Consider the following 12,577-nt stretch of genomic DNA (forward strand, 5'->3'; position numbering starts at 1 on the left):
TATAAAACTAATGTTGGGGTGAAAGGTTTTCTGGATGTATGACAGAATCCCACATGAAGGTACCACGCAAGCCTTTACAATGCCATCACTACCCCGATTGCAACATGACCACACTTTCCTTTACCACGCAGTAAGTGGGGCGCAGGAAATTAGAAAAGTATTACTTACTATTCCAACTCCAGTCTACGCAACTGTAGAGAAGGTGTTGGACTTAAAATCCAACACCGATCCAACATCGCACCCCCTAAAGCAAGTTATTGTAATGACTTGCGTGTTGAAGGAACGCCTGTTGTAGTCGGGCAGTGACTGGGTTGTAAAGGCAGATCATAGTAATGACTGCTTGGTAAATGATGTTTCTCATGTTTTCCACCTGCATGCTCCAGTTCTGTTCTTGAGGAAAGCTAATGTTGTTTTGGTATCTTGATTTCCCAGTTGCCTTGCTCCTATCTGTTGCTTTCTTCCCTTTCTATGTTTGACCCGGCTTAAAAGCTATTTCGTTTCACTGTTAGTAGATTTGTCATTTGTCCTATTTCAAACACAGTATTGCAAAAAGAGCCGCGTTTAAAGAACATCTGTTTGCTCCCTTACAGTGCTACCCAGTGGTCACTACAAAACCTGCAAATGAAATGTTCCAGACATAACATGAATCTTGATAGACACTAAAGACCACATTAAGCAAGCACTGACAATGGACTTCTTCTCCACCTTAGCCCAAGGGTAGCTTTCCAAATCATTGAATAACAGACACTCAACAGGCATGGCTGGCCTCACAGCTATTTGAAGAGTACCAGAACCCCCCCCCCCCACTCAAAGGGAACTTGAGCCAACTTGCAATGGCTCTCCGTGTTGTCAGTGGCAACAACTGGGAAGAATGCATTGGTGACCACCTGCTCTTCAGACACATAGGGACACTTGACAGCTGTTACACTGGCTCCGGTGTCTCTCAGAGCCTCCACTCTATGGCCATTGATGGCCACCCACTGCCTGTATTTCTTAGTGTTATCAGGCAGCTGAGTTCTAGGTGGAGAAGTGTGGCTCACTGGTTAGAGCAGGCAGACTCTGAAGCAGAGGTCAGACCCGGGACCAGGGTTCGATTCCCGACGCGGCAGGGTGTTGAGCTCAAATGTCCACGGACTCGATAATTCTCGCTTCGGTGCCTGACCTAATCATGGGTTCATACTCTGCAACTCTGGGCATTAAGCTTGCTTAATCTCCACAACGGTCCCCCGCGGCGGGATGCCTGGCTTTCACCTTGGGGATGCCCTGTAGGGGCTTTCACCTTGTGGATGCCCTGTGGGGGCTATCTTACGGGGAAAAACCAGGACGGGTTCCCAAGGCAAGCGCGGAGATACCCCTTCGGGGGTCGATTCTGGCGCTATATAAGAAATGTAATAGGGACCATCTCAAAGTCTCCTAATGAGAGAAGGGACATCTCTGCGGGACTTCACCCACCTTGAGCACCCATCTCCTCCCCACCCAGGGCTACACTGGCCATCTGACGGGGTGGTGCACGGGGTGGCTCATACTGACCCTTTTGGGGACACTCAGGATCATACCAACGGTGTCCCACCTGCTTATACTGAAAGCAGGTAACAGGCCCCTGTGAACAGGTTGACCTGTCAGGGGTCCTGGCTTCTTCTCATGGGGAGGATCCCTTACCTTGGTTCCCTTGGGAATTACTTTGGGGCCCTTTCTGGAACTCCCTCTGTTTACCCTGTCCCCCACTCTTCTGCTGGGGACCCTGTCCACCTTTGGCGGAGTCTCCCACAAGACCCTTGTGGACCCTGGTACTGACCCAGTGGTCCACATCTTCAGCAAGCTTTCTAAGGTTGGTCAACTTGCTATCAATAAGGTACTGGCGTAGCTCTGGAAAACAATTAGCAGACAAGTGCTCCCTAGCAATCAAATCATAGAGCGCTTGAAAATTTTCAACATTACTACCCCTCACCCAACCATCCATAGCTCTGCAAAAGAAAGACACATATTCTACCCAAGTGGTTCCCTCCAACTTCTTACAATTCTTGAACCTCTTTCTATAGAGTTCTGGAGTTAACCCATACCTTGTCCTCAGTGCTTCTTTCATGTGGGCATAAGACATCCTATGATCACTGGGCAAGTCTAACAAAGTATCCCTACCTTCAGTTAAAAAGCGGCCCCACAACCCTGATCCCCAATCCTTCTCAGGGACCCGGTGGGCCAACATTGCTATCTCATAGGCTGCAAAGCACTGCCCAATATCTTCATTTTTGTTGAAATCCTTGATGACATCCTTGAGAATATGTACCCTGCCTTCTGAAGGCACAGATGGTGTGCTGCCACCAGAGGGATTGATTTCTAAGCCCTTGGCCTTTATCTCTAGCTCCCTCAACATCCTCCCATGCTACATTCTCATTCTCTCTCTTTCCAAAGACAACCTATTATTCTCAGTTTCCCTCTGACTCTCCATCTTAAGCTTAGCTAACTCCAGCTACAGTGTCCTATTTCTCTCCCTGTCTTCCAACTCTCTGGGGGACAGGCCTTTGGAAGAGATACTGCTGCCAGGTAGAGAGAGACCCCTCCCCTAGCTGAAAGCACTGGCCTCTCAATAGGCTCATCTGCATCCACAACTAGCTCCACCACAAGATATGGGGAATTTCTTGCTTCTACCCAGGCCCTCAGTGCCTTTTGGTAGTCTTCCTTTTTAGAAATGCCTGGTGTAGCAACTTTCAATTTCCTGCACAGATGTTTGAGCTGTTTCACAGTGTAGGTATCCAACCACTCTTCCTCAAATTAAAAGATCCATAGGTGCAACAAATGCTGGTTTACTCATGGTAGTAAAAATTAGGAGTTTTCAGGAAAAACTAACAGGCCAAGGAAAAAAAATCTAAAAAAAAAAGTATGTGGTCGCATTTGGGCTGCACTCACTAGTAGTGTACACCAATCACTGTATATGAAACACAAATGCAAAGTCTAAATCCTCACCACTGACCACCAATGTTAGATCTGTGGGGCTCTAGTTGGCAATGGTATTCACCTTTGTCCAAATAGGGACCCTTACTTCTAAGTCAGGAAAAGGGGATTACACTCCTTAATAACCCCTGCTCTTCCCTTGGTAGCTTGGCACGAGCAGACAGGCTTATCTCAGAGGCATTGTGTTAATCATTTGTGAATATACACAGTAATACAGTGAAAACACTACAGATGGACACAACACATGTTTTATAAAAAAAAGTATTCTTTATATAGACTTAACACAAGACCACAAACGACAAAAATCCACAATACTACACTTAGGATTGCTTAAAAGATGATAAAACGTTGCTTAGTTCAAGTTGGTGATCAATGTGACAAAGTTCTCAACAAATTACCTGGATGCGTAATGCAAAGTAAACAAAACGCTTGCAAAAGGGGAGATGCGTCCGTTCCGTGATCCGGGGAGATGATGCATCTTGCCTCAATGCTTGCGCAGAGTAGGGGATGAGTCGTGATCCTTACCGGTGCGGAGGTGATGCGTAGATTCTCGGCCTGCAGGCCCGTTGCGGTGCGCAAGATGGCGCCTTGATGCGATGCGATGATCCGGTTGCAATACGAGAAGACGGTGCCCTTGATGCTTTGATGCGATGGCGATGGGTAGACCCCCTGGCAGCCTTGCGACTACTCTGTACTTTGGAGCCGCGACAGGCCCTGCAACATGCTTCTCCGGTAATGCGATGGCGACCTTCTCGATGGTGTCACGCTTCTCTGGGGATGCGACAGCAGGCAGCTTCGATGAACACACGCTTCCAGGGAGATGCGGTGAAGGCACGCTTCTACGGCGATGCAACGATATCAGCTGCGGCAGCGACACGCTTCCACTCGATGCGTCACGCTTCCTACTCCCAACGACACGCAAATGTCTGGAGTTGAGAATTCTCAGCAAGGAAATTCAGAGGGGAGCTGGAGACAAAGTCTGTTTGTACCTGAGCAGGAGGAAAGCACCGTTCAAGCCCTTGGAGAATATTTTGTAAATGATGTAAGTCCTTAAAAAGTTCCTTCTCCTTTCCTTGGCAATGAAGCAACCACTGCATGCCAACCCAGCTAACAGCACACTGGCATAGGGGCAGTAATACTTCTGCAGCTTCCTTGGTTCTTCTCCTTGGCAAAAGGTTTCTTGTTCCAGAAGTGAACTCATTTCTTGGGATCAGGGTCGCAATATTTATACCCCAAAATCCTTTGTTCTCTGAAGGCAGAGAGGCCTCTGCCTAGTCCAAGCCAGTTCCTGAGCACTTTGTTTACATGACTCTCTTCTTCCTTTCACAGTGCAGGGCAGAAACATCAGCCGCCCCACAGAAGGTGGAGCCAGCACAGGGGAGGGAAGATACAGCTCTGGAGCACTTTGTTGACTTGATTCCTTCTCTCCTTTCACAGTGCAGGGCAGATACATCAGACAAGCCACAGGAGGTGGAGCCAGCATTGTAGAGGGAAGGCCCAGCCCTATTCAGGTCCCAGGTGCAACTCCTCCCTCCCTTCTAGATGCAGATCTCTCTATTCACCACCGGGCTGCCCCAGCCTATCTCCTGGAGTTCCCCAGCCCTGTCACTCACAAACCCAGACAAGGAATACACAACATAGCAGTGGCAGACCTGGACAGTTAGGCAAGAAAATACCTACTTTCTAAAAGTGGTATCTTAAAACACAGAATATTAAAACCAACTTTACTAAAAGGTGTCTTTTATCATTTTGAGTTCAGGCATACTAAATTTCTACCATGTTCCATGAGTCAGGATTATAAGAATGTAATAATCTAACTGCCCATTCTGGCCTATGGAGAACAGGTAGCCTTCAATAGTGAAAACCGAAAATGGCTGTAATTCACTACTAGGACATGCTACACACATCAGAGCATGTCCTACCTTATACTTACAATGCACCCTGCCCTTGGGCCTACCATAGGGGTGTCTAACATGAAGCAAAGGGAAGGTTTAGGGACTGGCAAGTGGGTGTACTTGGCCATGTCGACATGGCAGTGCTAGACTGCACATAGGCCTTACAATGGCAGGCCTGAGACACACTTTACAAGCTGCTTCTATGGGGGGCACATCCAGTGCTGCAAGCCCACCAGCAGCATTTGATTTACAAGCCCTGGGCACACATGGTACACTCTACTAGGGGCTAACAGATAAATCAAATGACCCAGTCATGGAATAACCAACTAATACATCAATTTAACATAGGGAGCACTTGCATTGTGGCACTGATTAGCAGTGGCACAGTGCCCAAAGCATAAAACCAGCAAAAGCATATCAAAACAGAGGAGGCAATCTGTCAAAATGTAAGGGAGACTCACGCCAATGATGCCAGGTCTAACAATGAATTTTTCATCTTGCTTGACACCCAGGCATTTTCCTGTGGGTGATGTTTTAGTAATTTACTAAGGCTCAACAGGCCAACAGGTGGAATGATGGGTTACATCCTACTGTTAAAGCCCTCATTACGAATGTATTGCTAAATGTGCAGTAACTCCTTTTACTGCACAAATTGTAATTATGGGTTTTGTGATAAATATCAACATGTAACACTTGCTGATATTTATCAGGGATAAAATGCCCAGTATTGTCCAGAACATGCAGATTTTCGTGCAGTAAGCACCAACCTCTGCATGGTATTCCCTAGATCTTTTAATCTGGAATTATTTATTACGCCCAATAAATTCTGACTGAGTCATTTCTTATCAGGTACAATAAATACCACACCATTTACTAGGTCACTTGCAATGAGCGCCGCAGAGGTTAATTTTGTTGAAGTTGAGAGTGAGAGTGAGCCAGTTACTTTTCATTCAGTTTGTGATGTCATATAGGCAGTGGTGGAGGTCTAGTGGCATGTTGGGGGTGCGTATAGCTGAAAAGCACCTGAGTGTGGTTGGAATGCATATAGACTTGAAATTCAAAGGAACAGATCAGCTGGGCAGAAGTTGAATATAGACATTAAATAAGTAGGGGTCAAGTCAAAACCTTCTGGGTCTCCACAGGAACAGGGGATATTTTGGACAATTAAGAATGTATTGAGTGCAGTTATTGGAATGAGGTTAAACAGGCCAGCACTTGACCCTGAAGCTCAAACTGCCAAGTCTTTGGCTTTGGATGGTATGTTCACCAGTATGACATGCTGGTAACATGTACAACAATATAAGGGTGTAGACACTGTTAAAATCTTCTGCCTTACTAAGGACATCACAGGCAGCAATCAAGGCTTGCTTGACGGGAGACGAAGCATGGGATGAATGTCATCAAGTGCTTATTTATTTTTTAATTGCCACAGAATTTGTAGCTACATGTGGTTCCAGTATTGTTAATACTGCCACTTTGTAAGGAATTGTTAGTTTGGGAAATAATAGAGTCAGTTAAACCTGCGACCAAGATTTGGAGGATTTTAACAGGGAGATAGTCAAAAGGTGAGCCAAATTTGCATTGTATGATAACCTCCAAGGCTTGGGTAGTGAACATCGGGCCAGGTCTAGAATTTGCCAGATAGATTACTAAATCATAACATGACAGATTTTCCTTCCTCCTTTTATCCTAAGGAACTTGTAATAATGTGGATGGAACATTTATCTAGTTGTGACAGAATAACCTGTCTATCAATCTCTAAATGAGGTCAATAATCTCAAATTGTTCTTAAACTGTAAGTATGGGGTGGAGGGAAAAGGGATGGTCTCAACCAGAAAACAGTCTCGGGTTTAAAATGTTTATTTGAAAAATACAACTATACATATGAAAACAAGCCAATCCACAGAAAAAGATATTGTTAAATAAAGATAACAATTAGGCGAATAGTAGTTTTAAGTAAAATGTATAATTTAAAAAATCTATTATTGGAAAGGCAGCTAAAAGAGTAGCACATACAGAAATGAAAGAATAAAAAGAGACTGAGACAGGGAAGGAAGAAAGGGCAAAGCATCTAAAGAAAAAAGCGACATTTTACAATACCTACAGAGTTTCAATAATATATTCAAACCCAAAGCAAGAATAGAACTGAAACTGCAATATTATGATAGTAAATATGATATAAAAAAACGTTAAGTGGGAATCAAGGAACATTCTGGGTTGCAGCTGCGAAGTGATAATTTTAGAGTGGTGACCACAGAATATCTCATTTATCAGACAGGTGAAAGGAATGCTCCAGTTACTTACTGGTAATCTTTGTTGTCAGTAGTCCTCCATGACAGGACCAAAATCAGGAAATAGGAGTGGACTTGCACTAATCCCACCCATTTAGGGTGGCATACGACATGGCCAATCCCCATCCACTTCCTGTTATTTGAGCTTTTCGTAGTACCAGTGGTGAAATCCCAGATAATGGGATTTTGGTTTTTAGGCTTCTCAAAAGTTTCCCTCTTTCCAGATCTGGTGCTCCCCCTTTTATTCCTCCTTGGGATTTTCAGTTGGTTCTTTCTTCTCTTCAGGGTTTCCTGTTAGAAGCTCCGTCTTCAGTGAAGTTAAAATGGCTGACCTTAAAGGTTGTCTATTGTGTTGCAATAACCTCAGCTAGGTGAATGGGGAAATTGGGGACTTTACTGCGTAAATCTCCTGGTTTACGGAATCTGGATGATGAGATCAGATTTGGGTTTTCTGCATAACATTTCTTCCCTGCGTCATAGGGAGCAGGACATGATTCTCCCTTCTTTTTCCCCAAATCCTTCTTCTGATGCTGAAATGTTAGTTCATCTGTTTAATGTTAGGCCAGCAATTTTGCTTTATTTGGATCGTACCCTATGTTTCAGGAAAACAGATCACTTGTTTGTTACCTTTGGGGGTAATAACTATGGGGTCAAAGCATTAGTATTTCTATTAGATGATGGATCAGGGATGCTATTTCTGTAGAAAAGAGTCAGCAAATGTTTCCCCTCCAGCCTTTATTAAAGGATGCTCCACTAGAGGGGTGGCAGCCTTGTGGGCTCATTTCAAAGGTGTTTCTTTGCAGGAGATTTGCCAAGCAGGCACCTGGGCCACTCCACGTACTTTCCTACTCCACTATAAGATTGATGGGGTAGGGATAGGTACAATTTACTTTGGTCACAAAGTGTTGTAATCAGTTTTGAATTCTTCATGATTTCTTTTTGTTTGCTGTATTTTATGAGATGCTTCTGCAATTTTTGTCTTTATTAAATATGCTACGTTGACGAGTAATTGACTGTGACAAGGACAAAGGATGGAGGGATAATGTACATTTTATTTATCTAGTCAGTGGTTGTGGCTTACTAAATTCCGCCATAGTTGAATAATAATGTTGTCTGGAGATTTCCAGTTGGATGTTATCACCTTTATACCAATTGCAAATAGAAGATCCACTAGTTTATCAAATATTCTATTATGTGACCAGATACAATGTTAGCCAACAAAGATTAGTTTATCTTATGATTATGATGCAGAAACACCAGTAAAGGCTACAATGCCTGTCTACAACTGAACCCAGAAGACAGAAATGTTTGGGCAGAGAAAAAGCATCTGAACATATGAACCAGAGTTAGAGTTACACCAACAAGTATTCTGTTTAAGGAGCGCACATTTCAAACAAGCGAACTGGAGTGTAAAATAATCTATTGCAGAAAAATATATGGTTTGCATTAAATTGGCTGGGCGAGCAGAGGAATGGATTTTCTCCCATAGCTTATCCCAAATCGAGAGAGAACAATTACACTGTAAGTCAGATTCCCCTAAATTTTCCATTCTGGATTTAAGTCTGTCATTGATGGGTGCAATGAGTTTTTTGTAAATGAGTGCAGCTTTTGATGGTGTACTAATGAAGAATGGAATAACCTGCAAGTCATTTTCTTGTCCCAAAGAAGATGTGAAAGTTTGAATGCATTTAGAGGAATATCTGTCAGTATCTTAATTTGTTTGAGTAATGTAGAGTTTAGATGCTACGAATGAGAAAGTGATTCAAAAGGAATAATTGAATTTTTACATAGTAATTGTGAGAAAGAAAAAAGACACCTATCGTGCCAATTCCACCACATTAATGTATTCCCCTTTCTTTTAATCCATTGTCATACCAGTTACGACTTTGAAGAAACTGTTCATAAAAGGAGGTTTTGGAAATAAAAATGGGCCACTGTTGGTAACCAAAACATGGGAGGATAAACATGGACAGAATATGTTTTGGGAGAAATTAGAAATCATGGAAAAATCTAGTTTTTCTTTTTTTCTTTTTTGTCCTCATAACACCATTGTATTCAAACTGCAGCCTGCCAACTGACCTGTACCTCCCCAGGCTATTTGTGAAATCTCAATAGTCCTGTGAACCAGCCTGTCCAGTAACCTGGTTGGCTAGTTCCAAGCAGGTGTAATCATAGGACTAATATGATTAGGTTCTTATTGTGCCATTCCACTTCAGAAAATCCTCCCAGATCTTAGAATGCGTCCTAGTCTCTATTTCTATGTCCTATTTACAGGTGCTTTTAACTGCCTGGAACCAGTTGAGCCCTTGGGGTGGAACAGCATCTATCCACTTTTTGCAGATCTCTCTTCTAGGGAGAATAATCAGGTAGAAAAGTAGGGCCTGCTTGTTCATAGATAGGGGCGAGATCGACTTATCTTCCACCCCTAACATAATCAACGTTAAACGTATTTTTATATTGGTGCAGAGAATTTCGTTTATTGCCTTCTCCACTGTCGACCAATAGTCCTGAAGCAAAGGGCATTCAAAAAGCATATGACTATCATCTGCACTCAACAAACCGTATCTGTGACATCTTGGGGCGACAACTGTTAAAAATGTTGCCAATTTATATGGTGTCCAATATACCCTATTAGCTGTGAAAAAGTGATTCCTTTTTAAATTTGATGGCTTGACCACTTTATACAGCAGCTTAAAGGAAAGTTGCCACAATCTCTGTGGCTCCGGCAACTGGATAACACCATCCCAGATCTCATACAGTGCTTTAACTTTCTTCTCTTCAAAAGACACCAACGTCCGATACCAGTCACTTACTTCCTTATTTTTCGGGGCCTCGTTCTGTAGCTTATTTTCAAGCTCCCAAAATCCACCTGTCTCATTCCTGTTTGCCTCCCCCAATGGAAGAATCTAGTTGAAACTACAATATGGAATTGGTATCCAAAAGTCCAAAGAATAAACCTGAATTTGCTTAATTCCAAACGCTTTATGGTAAAGGAAAAGATCCACGAGATTGACACCACCTGCAGACTTGGTTAGCTTCAATCTAGCTAATGAAACTCGAGATGCTTTCTTGTTCCTGAGAAAACAAGATAATATTTTGTCTGAAGTAACAAAATACTTTCTGGGGATCTTAATAGGTAACATCATTAGAAAGGATTGTAGCATTGGAAGTAACATCATCTTAATGGTACCTGAACGACCCCACCAGGACAGAAATAGAGGTGAATATCTTTGTATACGGTGATTAATTTTAGACATCATAGTCTCCATACTAATCTTCAACCTGTCTTGAAAAATATTGGTATGGAGAATCCCCATACTCTTAATCTTAGTAGGATTCAAAGATAAACCTGCTTTGACCAAATTAGCTTTTCTGCATAATGTATTTAAGGGCATAACGTCTGATTTATCATTATTAAGTTGGTAACCTAACAACCAAGAAACCAATTGTAATTCATTGAAAAAAGAGGGAAGAGAGGAGTCTGGTTTTGACACAAAGAGAAGAATGTTTCCAGCATATGCAGTGTATTTAATGTGTGTCTCTTTAATTTTAACGCAAGAAATGTTTTCAGAATGTTTTAATTGATATAAAAAAGGCTCTAGCAGGGGAATGAATAGCATGGGAGATAATGGTCAGTCTTTCCTGGTACGTCTGTTGAGGAGGATAAAAGGGGATTGGATTCCGTTTAACATGACTGTTGAGTGAAAGAAAAATGAATGGCCCAGAGATCCTGATACTGTATATGAATCCCTAGCAAAGTTGAAGGAACTTTGCTCAAGGCTCTGGACCTTTACAGCCTTGAATAAAGTTAAGGGAGGGGTTGTGAGCAGGTGTTCCTCCTTTCCAAAGATATATTCTGGTCAAAAGGGTAATTCCTTGCTTAACAATAACACAATGATCCAGGTTGATTTGAGTGAGAATAGTTCTTCGTATTCACCACATACTAAGGAAGGTACGCAAATTGTCTGCTATATTCATATTTTTGATAAAACAGACTGTTCCAGATAAATGAGATCAGGTATAAGACAAAATAATCTAAAGGCAATAGCTGTAGGAAACATTTTGCCATCAGCATTTCTTTAAAGGGATATGGCAGTAATTCTTACAAAGGGTCAAGTCTCAAACCTTATTAGGTATGAGACAGATCATTGATTCAGAAAATGAGGTAGTGGAATTATTTAATGAAAAAAAATAGTTAATTAGTTTAAATACTCTGGGGAAAAGTACATTTGAAAAGTTGAGATACATTTCTACTGCAAAGCCATCAAGGCATACGCCTTACCCGTCAGCAGATATTTGACCACTGAATATAATTAATCTATTGTTAATAGAAATTCAAGAGGCAAAGTGTCTAAAGAATTGGAATTCTAGGTTTTCAAGTTAGAAAAATAGGAGTCAATTAGTTCCTCTGAGGGATTGTTTTAAGGAGTATATAATCTTTGATAATAATCTGCAAAGCAAGCTGCAATGTCTGCATCACAAAACATTTTGGTACCTGAAACATTGGAAAGGAATTTAATAGTCGTTTTTTCATTCCTACGCTTTAGGTAATTGGCCACCAAAACACCAGCTCTATTCTTCTCACCGTAACATCTAACATTAACTTTAAGGAGCATGCCACAAACTTTCTCTGAAGAAGACTTATTAAATTGTATCTTGGCTGTAATTAATGCATCCAAAATTACTTTGTTATTTTTGGATGTATAATAAGTACATACCTTTTGCTTAATATTGGTTAAAATGAAAATGTATTATTTTTCGATAGCTATTCTATTAAAAAAAACATAGATGAATATAAAACCTCTACAATCAGCTTTAAAAGGGTCCCATTCAAAATGAAAGGTTGTTCTCTGTATGGTTTTGTTAAAAGATCAGATATTAAGGTTTAATATGAAGTGAAGAAGCATTTATCAGAGAGTAATGAGTTATTGTATCCCCAGCACGATTTGTGGTTATGATCACTGAGAATTCCAAGATCTGTCCTGACAGGGATATGGTCTGAGATTAGAACGAACCAATGTCTGAATTAGTCAGGTGTTGGATCACATTTTTACTTTAGAAAATATATTCTATTCCGGTTTTAGAGTTATGTGGAACTGAGTAGAATGAATATTCTTAGAGGTTTGGATTAAATAAACTCCTGGTATTGGTTATGGTGTGTTGAGACATATTCCATTAGAAGGCTTAGTGTGATTTGTAAGGGATAAAGTTAGTAGTCGAGTGATGATCTAGAAAGGGGTCCAAAACCTGATTACATTCTCCACCTAATATGAAGTTCTGAATAGATTTCTCTGCAAACATTTCAGAGATTATTTCCCAAAATTCAAAATCACGGTGAGTGTGACAGTAAATATTTAGGGGCCTATTTACAACCCCCTTGTGTCGCCAGTACACCACTTTTAATAAGGGACTTACTGGCAGTGCAAGGGGTTTGTAAATAAG

The sequence above is a fragment of the Lissotriton vulgaris genome, chromosome 5 (assembly GCF_964263255.1).
Source record: "Lissotriton vulgaris chromosome 5, aLisVul1.2, whole genome shotgun sequence".
In the NCBI taxonomy this organism is placed as follows: domain Eukaryota; kingdom Metazoa; phylum Chordata; class Amphibia; order Caudata; family Salamandridae; genus Lissotriton; species Lissotriton vulgaris.